Source organism: Canis lupus, chromosome 19, assembly GCF_011100685.1.
Source record: "Canis lupus familiaris isolate Mischka breed German Shepherd chromosome 19, alternate assembly UU_Cfam_GSD_1.0, whole genome shotgun sequence".
Classification (NCBI taxonomy): Eukaryota; Metazoa; Chordata; class Mammalia; order Carnivora; family Canidae; genus Canis; species Canis lupus.
The window spans coordinates 36,179,636-36,185,635 of record NC_049240.1 but is presented as its reverse complement, the minus strand read 5'-3'; positions in this window follow the sequence as shown (position 1 = coordinate 36,185,635).

Sequence of the window (6,000 nt, the reverse complement as noted above, 5' to 3'; positions counted from 1 at the left end):
ACTTCTGTAACACTGTTATTTAAAAAACAATAATGGCCTCCATATCCACTTTTCTCCTTACCTTAAACTACTGGTTCTCAAACATTTTGGTTTTGGGAACTCCTGTGTGTGTGTGTGTGTGTGTGTGTATTTTAAGACATTGAGAAACCCAAAGAACTATTGTTTATATGGGTCATAGTCATATCTTTCACATTGACTATATTGGAAGTTAAAACTAAGAAATCTTGAAAAGTATTTATTCACCTGAGAGTTCCAATAACATACCTGTTATATAATAGCATAAGCAACATATTTTTATGAAAAGTAACAATAATTTCCAAAGCAAAACAAAATCTCTTTAATGTCTACCTTAAGAGAAAAGAGATGGATTATCATACCCATATCTCCATTCAATCTGTTGCAATTTGTTGTTTTGGTTAAAGTGCGAAAGACAATTGAGCTTACACAGTGGTTGGAAAAGGGAAGAGTACTTTAATAAACTTTTCAGATAACCATAGGTCTTTTTCTTTGATACCACACCAAAACTCTACTAATGGTAGTTTCTTAAAGATTAGTTGCAATGTAGAATCTGAAACCACATCAATTAACTCTTTATTGTGAAAAGATGATTAATCTGTTTGCACTTTCAATCTTACCTATACATGGTGATTCTTTCAGTGTCATGTATTTTTTGGAATATTGGTTTACTGATTTAGATGTTGCAAATGTTGACAAATTTCATTATATAACATTAAAAATATCAGATTCGTTAATATCAGCACCAATTTCATTTAAAAAGTTAAGTATTGGGGAGATGATTATCTTACATGACAGACACAGTTTCCTAAATTCTACTTTTGGTTTGATAGTTCACATTTTATTATTAGTAACAGATAGTGTCAATTATTTCTTGGTCATAGGCTTACTTTGCTCATTTTAGAGAAAATATCTGTCAAATATGCAAGTATGAATGACCATAGTTTGTCAGTCATTTTTTCAAGTAAAAATGCAATTCCATTGAAAAATATCTAGCCCATTTACAACTTAATTGCACAATCATTGTATTTTGATCAATAGTAGTGCTTTAAGCAATTTCAAGAACAATCTTTTGATGAACATATCATACAGAAGAATTATATGAAAGAATATGAGGTAAATATTTTATGATTTACATATCTGAAGATATCTTTGATCTTCCTACTCGATTGTTTGGCTAGTTTATAGAATTCTGTGTTGTTCCACATGGTCTATCAGTTTCCAGAATTTCTGTTGAGATACTCATGGTATGAGTATTTGAATCTTTATTGTTCATGTTCAATGCTTTTATTTTTCCTCCATGGAATGAATCTCTTAGCATCTTTGTTTGGTATGTTAAAACATTTCACAGTGATTTTTTTTTTTTTTTTTTTTTTGGTATTTGGCACTCAGTTGACAGTCACCCTGAATATCTGATCATTCCATTCCTAGAAAAATTTAAGAATTATTTTGTTGATCATTTCTTCCTTTCTGTTCCCTTTCTTTCTAGAATTTCCAGAATTTATGTATCAGACCACTGCAAACAAGTCCTCTATTTTTTACTTTACCATCTCTTTAAAAATGCTCTGTTTATGTGGTTTTCCTTAACTTTACATGATGTTAGTTTTTAAATTCCAATATCAATGTCATGTCTTTAATTTTTGAGATTTTTTTTCCTTGAATGCTCTTCTAATTTTTTAAACATGTTTCCACTTTTTATGGATATAATACCTTCTCTCAACATTCATAATGATAGATTCTTATTATTTTTCTCTCTTCATAGAACTTCTCTCTTCCATGTTGTTGTTTTTTTTTTCTATTTATTTCATTTTATTTAATTTTGTCTCTATCCTAGAGGTATGTAGAGAATTTTCTCAAATGTGTCTAATAATCCTTAGTTTTCTACTCATGATTTAAAATAGGAACTTAAAATGTGATTAAACCTCTGAGCACATGATTAGGGCTCATAGACTTTGATCTTATTTACAGGTAATCAAGTTAGGTTGTTAGGATCTCTTAATTTCAGTGTCTTTTGGTTTTTCCTTGGACTTGTTAATCTCTTTGGAAAATATAGACCTGCCTACCAGGGTCTGGGCATGAAGAAAGGAGGAAGGGAGTTTTGTCAATACTCTGTATGTGTTTGGTATTTAATATTGATTTTAGAAGAGCATCCAGCTTTTCCAATGAATCTGGTGTCTACTCTATTTTGTCACAGAGTGAACTCTCCAGAGGTTCACTGATAAACCTCCAGAAATCTGCTGGAGTGGAGAATGTATAATCACTTAGAGGCATAGAGTGGGGAAGGGTTATGAGGATTTAATTATTTCTCAAAAAAACTGTTTAAGTCAATTATCATTTTGCTCATCTAAATTCCCCTTCCCTTCCAGTTCCAAAGGTATTTGTGATTGTCACTTTTTGGAACTTCCAATGACTCCCAGGTACAAATATAGTTGTTCCTCAATATTCCATGTACCAACTTTTGACTTCCACTGTTTTCAGTCCACTAAATCATTTAATACTCATCTTTCAGTCTTCTAAAAATTTGTTGCTGTTAAATTCTCTCTTATGCTTTCTATTCTTGTAAGTTTATGTCTTTAAAGAAAGATAAGTCTTGGGCAGCCCTGGTGGCTCAGCAGTTTAGCACCGCCTTTGGCCCAGGGCATAATCCTGAAGACCCAGGATTGAGTCCCACATTGGGCTCCCTGATGGAGCCTGCTTCTCCCTCTGCCTGTGTCTCTGCCTCTCTCTCTCTCTCTCTATGTCTCTCATGAATAAATAAATAAAATCTTAAAAAAAAAAAAAGCAAAGAAAGACAAGTCTTTACTTACCTGGTAGTTTTTTTGAAGGGAGCAAAATTAGATGTACATATTCAACTTGCTATATTTTTCTGCATTTGCACTTTTTTTTTATTTTAAAGAAGATCTGAAATGCTTTAAGCACCATAGTGAATGGTGTGGACATTTCAGGCAACCAGTAGTAGTGGAGTAAGAACTTGGAACTCGGTTGATCTTTAACTGATGTGTTCTTGCAAACCACTCTTGGGCATTACTTCTGTAGTCTTTTCAGCTAGATCTCTGGTTCCCTAGCACACCTTTATTTTTTTTAATCTTTTATCTGCTTGTACACAATATTCTCAGTAAGTAGCTATTTATATAGATAAGAGTTCACACTCTTATTTAGCATAGAATTTGTTCATGTACTTCAAATTTTCACCTTGATATGGAGACAGACCTGTATCCGACCTCATATGAGTCTCTTTCTTTCCAGTCTCAATGAAAATGGAAAGGTCTTCTTCAGAAAGACTGATCTTATAATCAGCAATCTTAATTCAATTTCCTCAGATTTTTTTTCTGAAAATTGTTGCATTATTATTTTTTGTTTGTTTCTTTCCAATTTTCCACCTGGTGAACTACTATATCTCATCTTTGGTAACCCAGCTCATGCTTTATGTCTTCTCTGAAACCTTGTTTGACCCCACACACTGAGAGTGGGTTAATCAATAGTTGGCACCATCATTTGATCTTGTCTCCTTGTACTTAAATGTGAGCTCAGTGCAGAGAATTACTGCTGCTCACTTTTGATCTGCTAATATCTATCATGTTGCTTAGAACATAATAGGCACATAAATCATTTCCATAATCAACCAATGAATTAAGTATTGTGATAAGAGCAGGAAACTTTAGAGTTCAAACAGTTCGTTAATAAAAATTCCTTAATAAGAAAACGTTCTTTTAGGATATTTTAATTCTAAATCATTGCATTATTTAACCCTCAGGAGCACAAAAGGATCTAATACTAATATTAAACAACCTCTCCCCCTAAATATAAGAACCTTTTTATATTGTTAAAGTGAGAAAACTCTAGAACCTAAGTAATGTTTTTTTCAAATTTCAGAACAAAACATAGTTTCCTTTGTGTTGCTATCTCCTTTGTTACTGTTATTCCAGACTCTGTATTTTGTTTAAATTTTCTAATAAGCACATCTGCTATTTGGTTCCCATGCTGACTCATATCTGATATATTTGTTGGGTGAAGAAGATAGAAAGATTCAGTATATTTTTAGAGAGAAGAAAAATTTAGCAGTTTCTATAGACTTCATGATTTAATAATAATAATAATAAGTTTTATTTAGATGGTGCTGTTACAAGCATGTGTTTCTCTTGTCAGCTAAGTTCCTTAAGAGTGGTCTATATTTCCTGTGTCTATTTTCTCACACTTTGTTCACCTTTTGAAATCTGATGTCTCTTCTATCATTCCATCAAAAGTTCTATGAGCAAGATCAAATGTGACTAATTTATTGTTAGACTTAAAACCAGGCTTTATTTGATAATTCATTAATAACACATGCAATTATTGATCTTCTGTGTACATAGTATGCACTAAAGTATTTTGTGTGGTATGAAGGATTTTGACCCATAATTTGCTCTCTCAAAAAACTTGTGGGAAAGTGAATAGACAGAAAAAATATAAAATTAAGTTAGGGGCAGCCTGGGTGGCTCAGCAGTTTAGCGCTGCCTTTGGCCCAGGGCATGATCCTGGAGACCCGGGATCGAGTCCCATGTCTGGCTCCCTGCATGGAGCCTACTTCTCCCTCTGCCTGTGTCTCTGCTCTCCCTCTCGTGCTCTGTGTCTCTCATGAATAAATAAATAAAATTAAAAAAAAATTAAGTTAGCAAAATCAGAATGTGATTAATATCATGAAAGAGACAAATATAAAATGTGAGATGGAAGATTAGGTTTATTTGGAGAAATGCAGAAGAAAAATTGATGAAAGAACTAATATTTTATTTATTTATTTATTTATTTATTTATTTATTTATTTATTTATTTATTTATTTCATAAGCAGAGGGGGAGAGGCAGAGAGACTTAATGGACTGGGCCACCCAGGCACTCCTAAGAGAGAAGCATAAGCAGGCTCCATGCCTAGTGCAGAGTCCAACACGAAGCTTGATCTCACATCCATGAGATCATGACTGGAGCTGATATCAGGAGTCTAACACTTAACTGGCAGAGCCCCCCAGGAGCCCCAAGAAGCAACATTTTAAACAACTGTATGAGAATGTGCAGTGATTGGGAATGGCAGAGAGGGAATAAAATTTGCACATTTACAATCTTTCTGCAAAAGTTCAAAAGTAGTTCTTTTAGCTTTGATATTAGGATTTTCCTGGAATGGCACAGTAGCTAGCATGGAAAAGATCATTTGAAGTTGGATTCTTTAATTGTAATACTCAAAGGTAAACATTTGATTTGCTTCAAGACTTCTCCTTGGATTTTCATTCCAGAAAACAAGACATGTGACCTTAATTTTGTTGAGATAGGAGAAAATTTCCAAATCAATGCTTTGTTCTAAAGCATTTATTGTAACTAAAGTTACAAACCATACCTGCTATAGTACCTCTCTACTGCAGCAATCATAGAAGTTAGTCCCCCTGAGTTGGACACAATCTGCACTTGAAGATACATGTTTACTATCTGTTTATCGTGACAAAGAGGGGACTAGGTTCTGGAAATCGGTGGTTCTTCACTCTGCTGATTGGGAAGTATGGGGCTTGCAGTGGGATCCAGGTATGAATGCCTTCGAAAGCTCCCTAAATAGTAATAGTGATTGCTTTTGGGGGCTTATCAGTTGTCTGCCTTAAATGTGAACTTCATGCAGGTCATAAATGTTAGGATAGCCCTCAGAACAGGAGGTTTGAGACCAGGAAGAGTGGGTGACCAGGGAGCTATGGTCAACGTTCCTAATAGTCAGATCCTGGAACTTTAGTGTAGGGTGGCTTGGGGACCTACTGTCACTAATAGCTGAACTGGATGAAGTAGTCTGTTCCTGGGTGTCCGGGGAACTATAGTGCAGTGGATTTTATGTGTGCATTTCTGTCTTCACAGTGATTTATGACTTTGGCCATAGAGAGAATTTATTGAAAGCATTTGTCAGCGATTGCAGAGCAGAAATTGTTTTTGCTTACATGAGGAGTTACCTCCAGTGTTTATTTCTGTGTATTGTATGT